The sequence below is a fragment of the Rhinolophus sinicus genome, linkage group LG09 (genome assembly GCF_036562045.2).
Source record: "Rhinolophus sinicus isolate RSC01 linkage group LG09, ASM3656204v1, whole genome shotgun sequence".
Taxonomy (NCBI): Eukaryota; Metazoa; Chordata; class Mammalia; order Chiroptera; family Rhinolophidae; genus Rhinolophus; species Rhinolophus sinicus.
In genome coordinates, this window is record NC_133758.1 from 4,843,534 (window position 1) to 4,864,467 (window position 20,934).

Here is a 20,934-nt window from a genome sequence, read left to right on the forward strand (position 1 = left end):
ATGAAATAATCTAAAAAAGTTTATAGTTAAAATTTAGCAAAGTAGAGATGAATGCATATCTTTGCTATGAAACTATTCTAAAATAGTGGATTTCATAAAAAGCATGAACAATAGTGATACAAATATACCTCTGAGCTATAAAAATGGCAATATTATTGATGCAGAAAAGTAATACTCATGGACTGTCAATATTTGTTATGGTTGATTAGGCAAAAGTAATATCATTTGGCTTAGTTAAGGAGACAGAATTCTATATTCACTGGAAACATGCCTAGGATATGGCAAAAGGATTTAGACTTGACCAGTTCTAAAAAAACAAAATTGAGTTAATTATATCCAAAACTAGTATAAACAATATGCAAAGAGTAAGATTAAAATCAATCTGGTTGTGATTGTGAGAGTACAAAGTTGCTTTACATAGAAATGGAACTCACCGGAATTAGCCCTAAGATTCTATGGATAACAAGGGATGAGAGGTATTCATTTAAAATAATTCCTACATCTTTTTATTTAATTAAATAGCTATCATACTCGTACCTTTTTACTGTCTATTATATTTTGAAATACAAGTCAGCTTTCTCTTTCACTGACAATTAAATGACAGAAAACTGTTGGAATGCACCTTAAAGTCTGAAGCAATTTATATGGTAATTTGTGATTTCCTAATTTCCCAAAAAAATCATTGTGCATGTCCTCTTACAAGGTAGCAACTACCACTTTACAATTAATTTAGGAAGAGTTTCAATACAGTTTTAGGAATACTGTAAAGCCAACTCGTTACCCGTGTGCCTAAAAAGTGTACAATGCACTCTTGCCAAAACCCTGACAGAACAGAGCTAGGACTTCACTCTTACTTGCCAGATGTTTTATTTCATTCTCTAAGTGTTTTGTCTTGGTTGTTTATCTTTCCCGAGCCTTCTCTCTTTTCTATTGTATTTCTTCTGCTTGTCTATCTTAATCTTGCTTTTATGCCTTACTGTGTCTCAACTCATTTTTCTAATATTTTCTCCACTCATTTTGGAACTGGTGCAATGTTATCCATGTGTAAATACTACATTGAAAAACGAAACAGTGGGTTGGCTATAGTTCTGATCAGTATACACACACGTAGTATTAACGGAAACTCTACAGGAAAGACACATATTCTTGAAGAGCAATGTCCTTTTCAATCCTCTTCACTGCCCCCAAACAAGATTATATGATGACGATAAAAGGACAACTGCCAACAAAGAGAAGGAAAGAGAAATAGAGCATCTGGCAGTGTGTTTTTCATTTTCTTAAGTGAAAATGAATGTGGATTATAAATCACTTTCTTTATCAACAGTAACCCTTTCCACTCCCTGAAACAACAAGTCCTTCAAGAGTAAGTAACTGTGGGGAAAAGATAAAGGATAATAAAAAATAACAAAAGACAGACATAGGTTTCTTTTTCAGATAATTTTAAAAACTTTACTCAAAACTGCATTAAAAAAATAATGATTTTGAAGCCTGCAGTGTATCTACCCATTGGATATCTCACCTTACTATATTTTGAGTTTAAATATTTGGATTTAGCCAACATTCACATGGAAACAGTTGATAGGCAATTACAGTTTATGTTTCTAACATGTATGAGATTAGAGAATTAAGTTCACGAACTCATCCTAGAAAAAGTGCCACATACCTCATTGCTGAATATCACTATGGTCACCTTCGGAGTACTCCCCTTAGCAAGCTATGCACCTTTGCCAGTACCTAGTCCACCCTTCAAAGGAATATTGGAACTCTTTCTGGAATGACCATCAGAGCTATTGTGGTATTACCCTTGATGTCCTGAATGTCCTCAAAATGTCTTCCTTTCATTATTTCCTTTATCTTCAGGTAAAGAAAGAAGTCATTGGGGGACAGATCATGTGAGTAGGGAGAGTGTTCCAATACAGTTATTTGTTTACTAGCCAAAAACTCCCTCACAGACAATGCCGTGTGAGCTGGTACATTGTTGTGATGCAAGAGCCATGAATTGTTGGCTAAAAGTTCAGGTCATCTAACTTTTTCACCAGCCATTTCAGCACTTCCCAATAGTAAACTTGGTTAACTGTTTATTCAGTTGGTACAAATTCATAATGAATAATGCCTCTGATATCAAAAAAGGTTAGCAACATCATTTTGACTCTTGATTTGGACTGATGGAACAGTTTTGGTCATGGAGAATTGGCTGACTTCCATTGTGCACTTTGTTGCTTTCTTTCAGGGTTGTATTGGTACACCCATGTTTCCTCACCAGTGATAACATGGCCCAAAACATCGTCTTGCCTCTCCAAAAGGCCTTGGCAAACTTCGACTCTCCTTTGCTTTTGTTCATCGGTGAGCTCCTTTGAGACCAATTTTGCACACACCTTTCTCATGCCAAGATTTTCAGTTAAGATTTTCCTAACTGTTTCTCTATTGATGTTTACTTGGTCTGCTATGCCTCTCACAGTTAGCCAAATATTTTGATGCACAATTCAATGAATGTTTGCAATGTTCTCATCAGTTCTGCTCGTTACTAGCCATCCTGACCTCTCTTCATCAGTGACACGTTCTCCCCGCTCAGAAAAGCGTTTAATCCATTTGTACACTGCTGTTTTCTTCATGGCATTATCCTCATAAACTTGGACAAATACATCCCTTATTTCACTTCCACTCTTGCCAAATTTAACAAGAAATTTAATGTTTGTTCATTGCTCTAATTCAAGCTCAGATATTCTCGCGATGGCACACAACAACACACAACAACAATAATGAACACCACTCAGCAAGACACCACCACACATCGACATGAACACAGCTGTGAGACACTGATATACCAAGGTTATGAAACTTTGTCAAGTTGTTTGTACAGTGCTGCCAATGTAAGTTCATGGTGGTAAGTTCACGAACTTAATTGTCAGACCTCATATTTGCCAGGAATTGCCACTGCAACTTGGAGCTAGGATTGACTGAGAAATACTGGCAGACTGCCCTCCTGTGAGATGGTGGAAACCATGACTGGGGCTGAGAGGACAGGCAGACACTTTTTCTTGGTCACATCTGCCCAGGGGAACCTCCTTCATACCAGGCTGGAGTGGGCAAAGGGCTCAAATGTCACAGATTCTTGCTGGTCCTACCAAGATTTAGAGGAGTTGCTTGAAAAAATTGTTTTCATTTATTGTATATGTTTAGGGCAGTTTCCAGAGAATTCTTTAAAAAACAAAAATATTCACCAGTTGTGAATGTTTCATTTGGACGGGGCTCCTCAAGCTGCTGTTCCAGACGTGGAACCTCCAGACCGTCGATCCTAACTCTCTGTGAAATGGGATGCATTTAGAGAGTTCTGAGCAGAGGAGAGACATGATAAGACATATTTCTTAAAAGGCTCATTTTATTTGCTGTATTGAGAACAGGCTATAAGAGTCAGAAGAAAAGAAACAAGAATAATTTGGGGGTGATTCTATGGAAAAGAATATGAAATGGACACCTAGGAGGTAAACCAATAGTAGATTCTATGCGGGGGCTGCAAGAGAAGGAATTATACAATGTAGCTATAAATAGTGAAATCTCTGTCAATCTGGGTCCATGGAAAGTTTGTGGAGAAGGGTGCCATTGGCCCACAAGGGGCACATATGGTGAGTATGAGATAAACCTTTGCTGTGTTAATCCACTAGAGTTTGTTTTCTTTCTTTTTAATTTGGAATGTGGCATAATCTGGCCTATTCCGACCAGCACAGCCATTGTTACTATTGACAGGCCTATTGAATAGCTAAAGGGATGTAATTCCTTGAGTATTTAAAATACCAGACATCTTATGGTTAAGTATGGACTTGTGCTACATAGAATTCTAAGAGGACCCTCAATTTTGCACCTCCTGCGGAATGCTCGCTGTATAATCACCTCCTATGTGACTAGAACCCTAGTGTTAGTGTGGTGTTAGTTGTGTCAGAGGTGAAGGGTATTTTTAGATGTTGTTAGTGCCCTCCTATGTGCTGTTAGTTGTGTCAGAGGTGAAGGGGTAATTTTAGATGTTGTTAGTACCCAAATCCATTGATTGTGAGTTCATCAAAGGGAGATTATCTTGAGTTTGCCTGACTTAATCAGATGAAACCTCCAAAACAGGAACTGGGCCTTTCGGAGGAAAAGATACACTCTCTTGATGACCTTGGAGAAGCAAAAGGTCATGATGTAAAGTGGCGTGACCTGTAGAGCTAGGGGTCTACAAAAATCTGAATTCTTCCAGAGGCAAGATTTCTTGCAGAATTTACCTTAAATGGCAACCATTTCATTATAAGATTTAAATGGATTAGTATTATGTGTATGGTGACGCTAGAGAAACAGGAAGTGGCATCAAAGACAGAATGTTTAAGAGACATTTAGCCTAGAAATGTCCATACTCATTTTGTTATAGACCAGTTATTTGCTGCCTCACTTTTCTGTTAATAACCCAGTTTATGCTTCTTTATTTAGGCTAATTTGAATTAAAATTATATGCAGTTATATATCATCATAGATCTACTTAGGCTTGGGTTTTAAACAATTACTTGTGTTTTTATAGTAAAAATAAATCTAATTTGTACATTGTTGTAATAGTTTGAAGACTAAAATATACCCTCTGATTCTGCATTTGCAAAGCATGTGGTCTTAATGAAAAGGCATCAGTGTGTAAGTTCAATGAATTGTATACTAATTGCTAAGGAATAAACAAAACAAACATTGGAGCCAACTGAAATTTTAGTATGACACGCCCTCTATAAAACTAGTTTTTCACTTGCTGATACTCCATGGGACACTACACAGTATCTTCAAAGCTATCTCTTCCATACAATTTTAAGCTGCATGACATAGTTACTTTATAGTATCTAAGTTAAAATACTTTTGAGATATAACCATTGTGCTTTATACTTTCAATAACTCATGCAGTTTTGTAGCATCATAGAAAAATAATTTTAAAAATATTTTTCCTAATACAATAGATATGATCATTTAGAAATAAGATTGAACCCATTTTATTCCATTAGGATAAAATGTATCGATTTATTTTCTAAATTTTATTTTTCAGAAAAGTGGAGTTAGTCAAACCATAGTTAAAACAGTATAGATTTCAGTTGTGTGCGTAGTAATTAAAATCTGTTAGTACTGGATTCGGTCATTTCAGTAAGCTATCAGTATGCAATGTCACTTCAGCAAGATGTCAGCAAGAAATGTAGCCTCTGAGAGCTTAGATGATCTCATAACAGTAAAAGGGATGAACTCAATCCCGTAAGATGATCCTTAGGCAAAACAATGCTCGTAAACTACTGAACACAGTCTCTGTTACAGTGAACACAGGAGCCTTCCCAAGCCCTCACACTGCTTCTCCCCTTGTCTTCCCTCCTTCCCTTCTCCTGCTGCCCAAGTCACGAGAACGGGATAATCTAATGCGGAAGATCCTAAAACATCGGGTCCAGTCCAAGAGGTTATGGTGTTTCACTGTGTCCAAATATCAGAAATTTTGTGCAAATCCCATTTAAAAAGCCCCACGTTTCTAAAGCTAAGTATTAAATTCATCATAACTATAAAAAAAATTCTTTAAAAAGTTATCACAACTGACTCATAACTGAGGAAACAGATTATTATGCAAATTGTTACAAAACAGGGCATGTCTCCTCACTGATGGTTTATCAACATAAGTTAGCACCAGCAGAATAAGATATTGCATTTGGTTCATAGATACCGGTAATTTGGTAATGGCTACACGTTCATTTGGCAATGTCTATATATTATTTCCATGGGGCAGGGAGCATAGCTATTGACAACATCTTTTATGAATTGAAATAATTGGAAAACAATAAGTAATAGATTGTTTAAAGCATTTAGATGAGCTCAACTAGCATCTCACAAATATGTGAAATGCACACATTCATCTGAGCACTCTACTATATGCTCCACTGAAATCTGACTGTCACAAAATTGTGGCATATATTTTTAAGGACATGTAATGTATTTCTTTCTCAATAAAGTTCTATTCTTAGTTTAATATGAAAAATAAACAAGAGTATTCTGTATTCTGGATATGTTATGACCTCTCATTAAACAAATAAGCGGTAATATTGAAAAAAAAAAAAAAACTTCATCCACATCAAAATGAGTTATGCGGGTCATTCATTCCCAAGGAGCTGGGAAATATTAAGCACTAGTGCCTTCAGAAAAACAAATGGGAGAACCCTACTGACAGTCGCTAATGTGAAAGCCTCACTTTGACTGCAGGTGGAGTGCTGGGAGGGGTGGGGCAGGATTGCAAAGGCTATTGTGGCCATTCAAGAAGCAATGGTTGTCTGGAATTTGGGTAGTGGCTTTGGGAAGAGGTGCATTTAGCAGAGAATGGATTGATTAGTCACTGACTACTATAAGAAAGAAAGAATAGGTTAAACGCTGAACTCAGACTGCTTACTTAGAAAGAAGTAAAATGCCCAGGTAAGGCCAGAAATTCACAAACCTCCACAGTGTTGTTAAAACAATGCTAAGTCACTTTTATATTTTGCGATCAGAAAAAAGGAGTACTTTGAGGCGGTGGCATTGGGAGGGGTGGGTGGTACAGAGCAGCGAGCAAGATCCTTGGCCCCTTGCTTGGGCTTGAACCAGACTCTCTCCCTCCCTCCACTGCTGTCACTTTGTCCTTCTGGCTCATTGGAGAGACACTGATAAGTCACAGGGCACTGGAGAGCATATCTCAGCCCACCGCTGTGGTTCTAAACAAGCTCAATTTCAAAACCCGCTCCTATGTATGTGCCTTATGCAATATAGTGGATCTTCAAATATCGTGTAGAATATCGTTACGATGTTGAAACCTGTCACACTATAATGGAATTCCCCCCGGCTTTACCAAAACGGGTCCTCTGTGTCTTCACTTCCCATCTTTCCGTCTCTTTCCTGTCCCTTCTAAAGCATAACTACCAATCTGGCCATGCCGGCCTGCTGAGCGGGAGTCTCCATCTGGAACCATCTGTATCTGCAGCTAAGTCTCTCTTTTGGCTTCCTTTTCTAACACCAGAAATTAATGAGGAAAAGTGTCTCATGTTATGGTAAAATGCAAAATAAGAGATTATTTTACTCAGAGACAAACAAAACTCAATAGAACAAAACATTACATTTTTAGTGTTCAATTTACATTTTTAAAAAAGTGAATAAAAAGAAACAGCAGGTGGTAAAATTACGAAGCAAAGAATAATCCCAGGCTCAAAATTAAGAGGTACAATGCAAAATCAATATAGGTTAATCAGGGATACTGTTCGTTTAAATAAAATAGTATCAATATTCTTCAAGAGAAAAGTAGAAATAGACATGAACATTAAAAAAAAAAGATTATTGAGATAATATAACATGGAATTATAAAATTATTAGTTTAACATTAACAAACATAAAAATAAAAATTATTTAAGAAATGCACACTTTTGCTAAGCACTGTGATAAAGTGTGCACAAATCTTATTAATTTAAATTATATCATATTATTGACTTTCATTTGATAATGTGATATTTAAAAATAATAGAGCAAAATTATACAGGCTAAAATCAACATGCTGTCGCATGTATCAGTAGAAAATAAACTGTTTGCTTACATATTTATTATTTCTGTTGAATAGGTTAATAGAAAAGCACATTTATACTTCACTCACATTCATTTCTCTCATCATCATTTTAAGATTACTATCAATAATAAATCCCTATCTAAAAAATGATTCCTATTAAGACCCTCAGCTAACCTCCATTAATCAGAGACCATTTAGGTAGCAGAAAAAGAGAATAATTCAAAAGCCATTTGCCAAACAATTGCAATATCAGTCCAAACTTAACATATTGGGTGCAACTAGCAAAGTGTTATGAGCACGGAAATTACAACTGACTCAAGTCTCCTTTCCCCAGCTACAACTGCCCCATGGACAATACAACACCGTAAAAACTAAATGTGACTGTAACACATATATGAAAAATGCTATTTATATGTACATATACTCTGTGTGAGGTGGTGTCAGTCAACAAAAAAGGCAGACAACACCCTTCTTACTCTCTATCCATGTGAGCCTTTCTAGAGACAAACGATTCTCCAATGTGACCACAGGACACTCTGTCACTCACTTGGGAAAAAGAGAGAAGGCTGTAGAGCAAGTCCAGGAACAAATAAGAGACAACTGACACACTGAGTAAGGACCTAAATTCCCTCTTTTACGTCACATCTTAATGCAAACATCACACATTTAAAAACTGTTGGTTCCCCAAGAAAAGCAGCAGAGGAACAGAAGATCATACATCAAGAAAAGAAAGGAAAAATAACTATCAGTGATTATGCTGGAGACAGCCTTGGACCCATAGGGGATCCTCCTCTTAAAAGAGCTATTCAGTAAGTCAGTGCACAGGAACAGGGATTTTGAACTTGAGTTTGGAGATAAACAATGGAATGAGCTGAATTATTATGCAAGATAAAATAGGAATATTTTTCCTGTGGCTCTGAGAAAATAATCCACACTTTGGACTGCCTGCAGGGTTGTAAGGGCCAGTGATAGCTAATACTCCGCTTTAGTGCATGCTTTTGCTTGTTCTTTGTTGTGGCCACCCTCTGGTGGGGGCTATGAGAAGGGATTGATGTTCCACAATCACGCTGGTATGAGGCAGAGGGGATGGAAAGAGGTTTCCATGACAGATGACACGGGAGTGATACTGAGAACCAAGGTGAGGACAGGTGTCCCACCCCGAATCATCCCGAGAAACGCAAACCTTCTTGAATATACAGAAATAATGAAGCTGTGATTTAGAAGGCTTGAGTTGGGAGACATTTTTGAAGAACTGTAGTGATTATGGAAGGCAGAGATACAGTTTTATTGAACTCTCAGTAACACTATTTAAGCATCTTTTTGGTAGCAACTAATCTTTAAAGTCCACAAAGCACTTACTGAAGTTGCTCTTATGACAAAATCATTTACATTCAATATTTAATCAAGAACTTGCTTGGCATAATTCCTGAAGGGTACTTTCAGGCCGATGAGTAAAGAACGATTTTGCCCTGCATACTACGATAGAAAGAATATTGAGAGATTTGCTTGTAAACATTGCAGAGGGAAATGAAAGATGAAGTTTGTCAAAATATTTCTATATAGCTTACAGTAGAATTAAATATCTTGAATTTTTTACATTGTATAGTGTCTATTATAGAACTACTTTAAACAATTGTTCTAGTTATTCTGAAATGTATCCTGATAGTTACATTGTAATTTCAACTGCAGCATTTATACTATATTTCCAAACACCACACAAATTTGAATCCATGGAAAAATAATGTATATATAATCTAAGAATTTGATTTTGTGATTATCCATATTATCATTATATATTCTAAAGACTTTTTTCGTCTAATTTTTTCTCAAACTTTGCTTTTTTATACAATGAAGCAGTTCAATTTCTACAAATTAGATGACGGAAGTTAAAGGATTCCTCTACTCTAATTATGTCATAAATCAAACATTTTGATTCTTTTCTGATTTACATTTGCACATATTGTTTGCTAAATCATTCATTCATGGTGAGAAGATGTCTCACCATGTGACAGTGGCATTGCTTGTTAATAGATTTATTCAAGGAATAAATTTAAATGATCAATTTCACATGTTTGTACACCATCTGATATTTTTAACTGGGAATCACAAATCACCCAGGTGCTGCTTTGTGAATAATCTACAGTAATTTGTTGTACTTTCATTGTTCTGTATTCCCAGTAATCATACCAGCTATATCAGAAAGTGTGGAATATAGGATAGGTACATTTTCAGAACTGTTAAATGACTGCAAGGATGTTTAGAGAGCAATTATAGATGACATTTTGTGGTTTGCACTCCAAGAAAGTTTGCAGGATATGACCAGGGAGACAAATAAATTTTAAATGAAAAGAAGAAAGACTCTTTTTAAGAACCATCAAAGAAGCAGTATCCAGATGCATTGTTAGGTGCTTTTAATAGTTTCTGTGAAAGGTCAAACACTGTCTTGTACTATTATTTAAAAAAAGAAAATGTGGTACATAGAGCATAATTGATAGGGAAATATATAATATTAATAGGGGATTTTATTTTAGAAATAAGTATGACAAAATGATTTGAAATGTTATCTTTTAGAATTTAAATCAAAATCTTTAGAATATATAATGATAATATGGATAATCACAAAATCAAATTCTTAGATAAAGAATAGAGTCAATCTAATGACTAGCCAACAAATCAACATTTTGATATATGAATGTATAAATTATTGAATATTGTATCTTCTACCATAAAAGAAGATATAGGAAAACATTTATTGTCTACTTTTTGCGAAATACTGATTTGGTCATTTATTATAAATTACTAAATTAAAAGAGACTGTTGCAGAGTTAGATATTTACATAGCTGTGGTTGGTGTACATTATTTCAACTTTTACTAATAGGAGTAACATCATAATCAAAAAGCAACAAAGAGACCCCACATTAATATCTCACAGAGCTACATGATGTAGGAAGGACATTTGCTAAACAATAAACTCCTTCATTTTTAGTGCCTCCATTAATAAAATAAACAGGTCGCTTTTAGCTATAAAGTTTAGTGACAATTTATAATCTTCTCTTTGTAGAATAGGGTAAGGTATATGATTTCCAAATGAAAAGAAAGGACTAGAAGATATTGGTTTAATGTAAGAAATGTATAAAACTACATAGCTATCTACACCACTTAGTTTGCTATGCAATACTGTAAATCACATTCAAGTATATAGGCCGTTAATAGCCTTGATTTAATGGTTTCTATTTATTAGCCTGTAAAAATTTATAAAATTCTAATGCTTCCTTTTATTTCAAAAGATATTTATTTTATGGACTAAAAAAATAAGATGTAAAGCTAGCATTGTTAGAGCTTTAGGGAAAAAAAAACCTCAACTATCAGTGGCAAACAGATTTGTATCAAAAGAAATAAACATGAGATAATACCAAAAACACCAGGATGGAAAATACAAGGTAAACGGGCCAGTTTAATACCAATGGATTTCTTTAAACTATAAAACATTTTAAATATCTGGTTATCCATATAAACTTAATGATAGGAGAACAATGTATTCTGTAAAACACAAAGACGCCCAAAGCACCAAATGACACAGGTTGTCAAAGACCATGTGACTGAAAGTGTACCCTAGAGACCAACATCATCAATACCTCCTGGGAGGTTGTGATACATGCACGATCTCAGACCCCATCTTGAATCAGAATCGCTATTTTGAAACAGTCCCTAAGTGAGTTATACACACTTTCAACACTGAGAATCACTGGTCAGTATCCTGTTGCAAGGATGGTCAAAGATGGCATTTGAATGTGTTATGGAAAATATTCTAAAATTAGTCATCATGGGATATTTACCAAATTACCATAGAATTTGCAGAAAAAAATTTTAATTCGACTTTGAAAATATAGATGTATACGGTCAATGTTGAATATTTTTATTGTATTCTAACTATAAAATCATTATTCATGCCTATTGGTGTTTACAATACCATATCATGTGGTCAACATTTTGGTTTAAAAATATAATTTCTAAATTACTTACAAATGAATTAACTTATATTGACTCCTAAAGAAAAAAATGTGTCTTCTGTTTTCTTTTTGTGAAATAATTGTTCTGTAAAAAGTAAGTTAAAATTGAACCATGCCAGGGAATGTAGAGGTGTTGGTACCATGAAGAGCAAAAAGCAAACATGTCAGATCATCACAAATTATAAGCCTTATTAAAAAAAGAAGAAGAAAGAAAACCTCTGAGTGAAAAAGAAAACTGCATGTAATCGGTAATCCTGAAAAAAAACATGAGGAAATTTTAAAACAGACCTGAATCCTACGTAACTTTACTAACAATTGTCACCTCAATAAACTTTAATTTAAAAAAAATGTAAAACAGTAATGTGCTGTAAGGTTCCAAAAGTAGTGTTAATGTTTATATAAAGAAACAATTTGCTGAGTCTGAATGACACACATTCTATGGTGTGAACCTTTTCTATCAGCTTTAATGTACAGTGAGTGAAAATATCAGCCTGGGAGCCAAAAAAACGAATCCATCGCATATAAATAAATTAAAGTATAACAACTTTTGGTGATAGAAAAGTCAAAAATACCTGGAAGATATTACTGGAAGATATTTAAAAAGTTTATAAATACAGGAAATGTATTATCATGGTAAAATGATTCAAATTATCTTTCTACAGACACTAAGAAAATAGGATTGATTTTTCTTTTGATTTTTTCAAATCAATGTTCAGATTAGATTCAGGTTGCTACTTATAATTCCCACCACATAATAAGCGTTTTCTGTAATATAAATGCTGAATCTTGGAGAAATAAATTAAGCACAAGGAGTTTATCATATATTTATCAAAAAAAAAAAAAATGGCCAAAAAATATTCACTGTTTTCAATGTCATTCTGACTTGCACATGTCAACAATGTACTTTTCTTGCCTTGTTTCCTATGTGTCTGTTGTTAAAGTTACCAAAGAACTTTCCTTGATATAGGCTGTGAATTTTGCTTTCGAGAATATTTGCCTTCTTTCAATTAAAAAACAGACATTCAAAAATTTTAATTAATTCACTAATTTTAAAAAGTGCAGAAAAAAAGAAAAAGAAAAGTGCAAACAAAAGAAATGGGTCTGATAAGTTTATTTGTTATTCAAAATGAAAATGTTTTATCTAACGTTACTTGTATATTTTAAATAAAGCCCAGAAATTCACATACTTATACCTAATAAAAAGGTGAGACTATAATCCAAATATGTTTTAAACTAGGAAGACAAAAGTGATACAGCACATATAACCCTACAAAAAGTGTAATTGATGTGGGGTGTCTTGTAAATGAGTTGAGACTTAAAATTCATTGTCAGTGAAATGCTTTAAAATAAATCCAAATAATTAATAAACCAACACAGATTTCCAAAGACAAAGATTTTCATGTTTCAATGTTTCAATAAAAAAATGCAGAGATGTTCAACATGATGGTTCAAAAACAGACTTTCTAAATCACTTTAAAATGATTTAGTTCACAAACTTCAAACAAGAGATTTTTTTTTTTCAGTTTTCTTCTGAAATAATTGCTGTGGAAAGGGAAAAACAGAATTATGTAAGGGTAATGAGTGATAGGAAGAATATCAATTAGCAAGCTTTTCTGCCAGGTCATTTTCCGAACATTTTTATATAAATTATGTGTCATTTGGTTTATTTTCTTACATTACACTATGAATCAAATGTTCCTTATGCCTGCTAAAACTAATTGCAGAACTAATTTCTGCCTCTAAACATCTCTACACTTTAGAAGAGCAATCATGCCAGCCCTACAAATTATAGGATTTGTTATGAGAAAAATTAATGGTTTAATGCTTATGAAAACAGTTGAAAGATTTCAAAGTGAATATGTTTTATTTATTTATTATACATCTTTTAAATTTATTAGTGCATAAGTACATAGCAGAATTAGGTTCTTTTGCATCTGTCCAGCAAATTTATGTCAACCTAATCTTGAGAAGAACTCAGACAGACATCTGTCTCATCCAGAGTTAGATTTCATCTAAAATAAACCAGAGACTGCTTATCTCTGGGCAGTGTAACTTCCTGCTCAAGCCCCCAAGGAAAAAACAAACAAATAAGCAAAAAAAAAAAAAAAAACAACAACAACAAAAAACCTTTTCACAAGGGAAGTTTAAAGTGTAGTATTTTAAGGTCTTGGAGTTCGTAATTCAGTTAGAAGTTATGAGGGTCTAAAAATAATACTTTTAACTTGCAGAATGGTTGATCACTATTTCTCTTGAGTGCTTGGCAAAGGGCCGTTTTCACTCAACCTAGTTGAAACTTACATGTCTGGAACTTGTGATAAAAATGATAATGTTTGTTGGAAAGAGAAAGTGTAGTCCAGCTACCATATCCAAAAGGAATTAACAGGGTGGGACAGAAGAAGGAATGTTGGAACAGAACACTGCCCTCTGGAATTCTAAAATGTATGTCAGAATATGTTTCCTAGTAGTTGAGAATTTTGCGGTAGTATTCCAGTGTCCATGATAAAATTAGTAGGAGCCCAGCTTTAGCTAGCTGAGTTTAGACTGTAAGCAAGTTTCGTTCATACAATCAAAGGTTGTGAAAAGGTCAAAAACAATAACAAATAATCTTGTGTTCTTCATAGTAGTCCTCTCCACACAATAGCAAACACTAAGGCAACGGGATGTGGTTTAGCAGCTATGTCTACAGCTCAAGTGTTCTTCACGTATAAGAGACTAAAAGACCATGTAGGCAATATTCCAATACTTGTCTTCACAGTGTCGACAGAGCTCCCCAAAACTGAGAGCTATGTAATTTGGGGTGGGGGCATTCAGTCAAATGAGACTTCACTCAAAGTATTAGACGGACAATAAAGCAAACATCTCATGTAGCAAATACTAATAAAAAATAACTTACCTCTAGACTACATGTCTATTGAAGACAGTTCATAAAAATATCTACATAATTATGGAATGGTATGTTAAAGTTATAATTTCCTGTAAAATTTGTTTTAATAGCAAATCTGCATGTACATAATTATTTCTATTAACAGAAAGTAAAAATGTCTTTTAATTTGTTAAAAAATCAATTTTAACTATGCTTAATCATAAAAATAAATTGATAAAAACAATTTGGAAAGTATGTCAATATTTATTTTTCCTTTCTAGGATGTGAGCTTTAAATGTTGAAACCTGAAAATTCTACATTACGTACATGTAGGTATGCATTTTGCAAGGAACCAATAATATGTATTTTCTACCCATATACACACTATGGTAAACATTTAAAAATCATGTTATTCCTAAACAATTATGCTGAGCTGACATATTGGAATAGCATGTTTGGTGACTTGAAAATATCTAGTTACTGCAAGGAAAAGGCAAAACACTTTTTCAAACTTGTCAGAAATATTTTTTGTGAGATTTATAAAACGTGAAAAGTTTGACATTTCTTCCATAAATTTTGGCAAGGGCACAAAGTATTTCCTAAAAGTGAAAATTGGCTTGGCTTTTCTTCTAGAAGTGTATAGGGAAAATATAAAAACCAATTAGAAGCAGGAAAAAGAGTCTTTCTTTTAAATAAATACCAAATTTGCCAAATAGTCTCTCCTCTGGTGACCTTACCTGAAGGAAGCCACTTTTAAATTGACTCAAAATATAATTTTAGAAAACACTAAAATAATACATATCTAACATAACTGTAAGGTATGAAGAATAACATGGCACTTTTTAATCCTTTATCAAGCTCAAGAATAGGATTTTACCACACATGAGGTGGCTGTATAGCATTCGATAATCATATTCTCCTTTATCACACATGTCCCAGAAATAATCACCATATCATATTTTGTATTTATTGTCCTCTTGCATTGCTTAATAGTTTGTCTCCATGTGTGTTTGTTTATGCAACGTACTGTCTGGTTTTGCTTGGTTTTATGCTTTTTAACTTTATACAAGTGTTTTATGCTTTCTATGATTTCTCATCTTATATCAAGCTCTCATCAATGTTTGAAAAATTAACGCATAGTCATTATTTTTGCCCACATTTAGTAGAATGTGTACAATGTTGGTTAATAAAGAATGAACATCCGTTCAAATCTGTATTTTTTGCTTTTGAAATATTAGTTCTATTTTTTTTTTTCAGTTTTTTTCAGGGGTAGTATTTTATTTCTATTGATTAATAGGGGATGCTTATTTCAATGCCTCAATGGGATGAATTGACAAAGTACACTCAAGTGGAACATAGATCTTACTCAACCTATACATTACGAATGACTCATGGGTGACAAGCCAGGAGTCAACATAGTCAAGCCACCCTTCTCCAAAGGGCACCGATCCATCAGACACACCTTCCAAATAATGTCCATTTCTCTCACGCTGTGATGCCTTTTGATTTTTGAGTAAAGCTTAACACTGGTCGTGAAATATTTCTAGAGAAGTCTTGTACAGATTTTGGGGCTTCCTATTTTATACCACATCAATTAAATAGATATGTGACAAAATGTGCATTTTCCAATAAATTCTAGTGTTTTTGTTTTTTGTTTTTTGTTGTTTTTTTTAACAATAGTAATCTAGTAGACAAGATATTATATCATAAAAATGATATATTTTTTTACTTTTTAGGTAAAGTTGGTCAACTGATACCATTCTGCTACTCTTACATTTTCGTTTCCAGGACCGTCTGGTCCACATTTATCATCCCCTCAGAGTCCTGCAAGGACCTGATGCTGACTCTTTCCTCCTGCTTTAGATGCTGGGTTATCAAGATTTTGACAATCATTTCCACTGCAAACATTTTTTCAAGCATTTTGGTAGTGTATTTTGATTAATGGAAATTCTTTCTCCTAAGACAATGGAAAATATCAATCTCTTTTAGTTTTTTCTCTTTTGTTTTGTGAACTTGATTTAACACCTATGTCTCCTTAACATACTAAAGGCCTACTTTCCGCATTTGTTAATCCACCTGTAGTTGGCATTTGTGTATCCTAGCAGAAGAGCACAAGTGTGGATACCTAGTGGCTTATTTAAAGCAAATGTGGAAAAGTGAGGGCATGTGGTGTGTATGTGGCAAGGTACTACTGGGTCGCGTGACCCTTGATGACATGGCCTCCATTATGAAATCAGCATAGTGCCTGAGTGTCATCTCCTTAGCAAAGGTAGAAATCTCCTTTCTGGTACCCACAAGACTATCACTTCTGTCTCCTCTGGTGGGTCATCAGTAGCACCAAACTATAAACCATTGATAAGTAAACCCGATCTGCTATAGTATGTTGAAACACCTGAAGCCCCACAAACTCATTAGAGACTGAGCAACTAACCAGATTACTGACCTAAGGCCGTACACATATTTTCAAAATGTGCTCTGTTCCAAATATCTTCTACTTCATCTTTTAATTCAAAAATCTTAAGCTTATTGCTATAGTTAGAGTCGGACTAGATGTTAACACGCTGTTGGCATTACATAATGGAAATTTATGTGTTATTTTAAAGAGTGCTTTTTTTTGTTTTGGTTTGGTTTTTTTTTTTTTTTTTTGGTTTTTTTCTTTACTACTCAAAATAATACACTTGAAAAATTTTCATAAAGTATTTTGCTTGTTCAGTTAAGGTCCTCTCATTACCATGTGCAAATGATTTGCATCTTAATTCCTGCCAAATATTTTTGTCTCACTGAGCCTATCTCCAACTGTGCTGCACAATAACACTTCTTTTATAATTAAATATTCTCCTGGAAACATCAGCTAAAGGGCATTAATATTTAATCGCTTCATGCCCTATATTTTGTATGTTACAAAAGCACTGTACAAGTCCAAGAGGTTATTTTTCCTTTCCTGGCATCTCAACTGAATATCCAAAGCTATCTCTTTTTCTTGTAACTTTGACTAGCCAACTTCCTTCTGTTAAAACCTGTTATTTTGACATTTTCTTGTAAATCAGAACTAAACTACATCTCATAGATAAGCTCTTTACCAACATGCAGCAAACTGCTTTACTTTTCTCATTTTCTGCTCATCTCACCAGCTAAACCTCATTTGTCCTCTTCAGAATGATTTCCCACCCAATTAGTGCAACGGCTGGGCCTGCCTACAAGTACAGCTTCCTGGATTTCAGATTGAGAGCATTCATTCCTTCAGCACCCAGGAATGAGACTGTGTATCCTTTACAAGGAGGTGAAACTAAGCTCGTCCATCCTGCAATATTATCACATTCTAATATCCTAGAAAGGTATGTCAGAACTGCTGCAATTAGATTTGATTAAACACGTAATTACTGGATGTCTACTGTGTGCAAAGCATATATCTTTTATGTCTGCACTCATGCCCACTTTTGGTATTCGTGGCCCAAGGGGCACTTTCAAGTGATTACATCTAATATCTGTAGCCCAGAGTCAGGGAGAGGGATGACTCCTGCCAACACCTCCCAGGTGCTAAGAGGGATATACTTGATTATTAATTTAGGTAATTACAATGTCTAGAGGGGTAGGCCCATCAACTCTCATTTCACAGACAAAGCTGTACCAGAGGAAAATACAGCTGTAATGATAACTTAAAATTGAAAAAAAAAAAAAAAAAAAAATAGAACTTTGGTAACTAATATAAGTCAGAAATACCTCCTACTGATTTGTTTGTAGTTTGGTGTATTTTTATCTTTATTTTTTCTCTGAGGCTCAGTTCATTTTATTAAAAATGCTTTTAATATATATATTTTTTACTCACATATTTTACTTAAAGCTAAAATCAATACAATTGCCAATAAATCATGTGACAGAATTTAACTAGGTGTTTTAGTAACTTTAAAATTTAATTGTAGTTTGTTTCATCTATCATGTGCTGAGTCTAGATTGGTTAGTGAGAGAAGAGGCAGAACAATAATTTAAGAAAGAAGTAAGCTTTCTGGTTATGATATGGAATAAAGAGCATGTATTCACTAGGAAATCAACCCCAAATCAGACATATGAGAAATTTTACTTTCAATGAAACTTGTTGATATTAGTAAACCTTAAATTGTTATTTGTGACAAGCACCTTACAGGGTCATGGAGACTCAATCAGAGGAAAGAGTATTGGTAAGAAAAGATGGTGGCTGCATCGCTCAAACAAAGGATCAAAATCCTTTTCTTAAGAAGTAGGTGGTGTATCTTGGGCAAAGCCAACCAACTGAAACAATGAGGTTCCCGAGATGGAAGAGGTTCCTTGAACTGCAGTTAGAATCATTTAACACCACAAACTAGAAGATAATGTACAACTGATTGATGAAATGTATACCATGCAGAAAGCTTTCAGAAAAGAATGAGGTCCCTTAGAGTTTTAATTGTGAGAAATATTATAGCAGCAGATTTGTCTGGGCTGAGATAGATATAACAACACACACACACACACACACACACACACACACACACAAACACACACACGCTGTAAGATGTCGTTTGATACTTCATTGCAATTCAGAAAGCATTTCTACTAGCTGAGGACACAACTGTGCCTGGCGTCTCTCGATAAAGATTTCACCTTTTTCAAAAAGAAAGAAAAAGCCTAATTGAATCCATGAAATTATATGGTAAACTAGGCTCTGAAAAGATAAATAAATAAATAAATAAATAAATAAATAAATAAATAAATAAATAAATAAAGGATTTACTGGGGGGGAAAATGGTCAGAAACTGTCAGATTCAAATTGCACAATGGACACCATTAAGACTTAATTATGACTTATTCACCTCCCAAATGTGTCATCTCCAAAAACCATCACACTGGGGTGTCAGGATTTCAAAATGTGGATTTTGGGGGGAATGCAAATATTCAGTCCATAGCATTCTACCCCTGGCTCCCAGAACCCATGTCCTTCTTGCATTTAAAATACATTAATTTCCTCCCAACAATCCCAAAAATCTAACATTTAAGTTCAAATATCATCTAAATCAGATATGGGTAAGACTTGAGAGCTAGGATTCATCCTGAGGCAAATTACTCTCCAGCTGTGACTCTTGAAACCAAAGAAGCTGTATGCTTTCAAAATATAGTGGCGGGACAGGTACAGGATAGACATATCCATTACGAAAGGGAGAAATAAGAAAAAGGAAACGGATATTGGGCCCCAAGTATGTCTAAAAGCTCACAGGGCAGACAATATTAAAGAGTAAGGCTTGCAAATAATCTTCTTTGGCTCGGTGCTCTTCTGGACCGACGGGGTTGGCAACGCTACCTGTCGTGGTCCTGCCTGTGCCAGGGCTCTCTTTGAAACAGATGGAGGCAGCCATGCCCCCCAGACCCATTCTCGCTGCACCTGAAGTGGGAGTGACAGCTCTGATGATCTTTGAATCACCTTCCTGATCATACCCCGTTGTCTTGAAGAATAGCACCTGTGGCTTCTGCTGCGTTGGTTGATCAATACTAATCTCCTTCTCAAATGGTCATGTGGCCACACTCTTAGTGTTCGTTTTTTGTTTTTTTGTGTTTTTTTTGTAATATGGACAGACTAAAAATTTTCCAGATCTTTATGTTTTGCTTCTTTTTTGCTTAACAATTCCATCTTTAAGTAATTTCTCTACTTTTACACTTTAATCATTAGGAACAGCCATCCCCACCTTGAATACTTCGTTAGAATTCTCTTCAGCTGAAATATCCAATTTCGTCACTCCCAAGTTCTACCTTCCACAAAACATGAGGACACGGACACAGTTCCGCCAAGTTCTTTGCCACTTTATAAAAAAGGATTGGGTTTCCAATAGGATGTGCCTCATTTCCATCTGAGATTGCATCAGAATGGCATTTACCATCTGTATTTCCACCATTATTCTCTTTACCAGGACTTAGAGGTGTCTGTTACGAAGCATGTGGCCTTCTCTATAGCACCCCTCTTTTCCTTCTCAGCCTTCATCAGAATCACCCTTACCAGTCCATTTATGGTAATTGAGGCTTCTTCTAGCACACACCTCCCATCTCTCCCATCCTCTAGCCATTATCCCAGTTCGAAAGTTACTTCCCCATTTTTAGGTGTTTGTTACAGCAGCACCTCAGTCTCAGTATCAATTTCTGCCTTACTCCATTTGGGCTGCTATAACAAACTACCATAGATGGGGTGGTTTAAACAAGAAACATTGATTTCACCTTTTTCAAAAAGAAAGAAAAAGCCAATTTGAATCCATGAAATTATATACTAAACTAGGCTCTGAAAAGATAGATAGATAGATAGATAGATAGATAGATAGATAGATAGATAGATAGATAGATAGATAAATAAAGGATTTACTGGGGGAAAATGGTCAGAAACTGTCAGATTCAAATTGCACAATGGACGCCATTGTGCAGGTAAGTCCAAGATCAGATTCTGGTAATTCCAAGGCTGGTAAGTCCAAGGCTGGTAAGTCCAAGATCAGTTTCAGTGTCTGGTGAG

General features: G+C 34.8%; 1 long non-coding RNA gene across 1 annotated transcript in view; it reads right to left on the minus strand.

The window, feature by feature from the left end:
- LOC141573126 (uncharacterized) overlaps nucleotides 1-20,934 on the minus strand; it is a 541,235-nt gene that overhangs the window by 376,608 nt on the left and 143,693 nt on the right. The window lies entirely within an intron of this gene.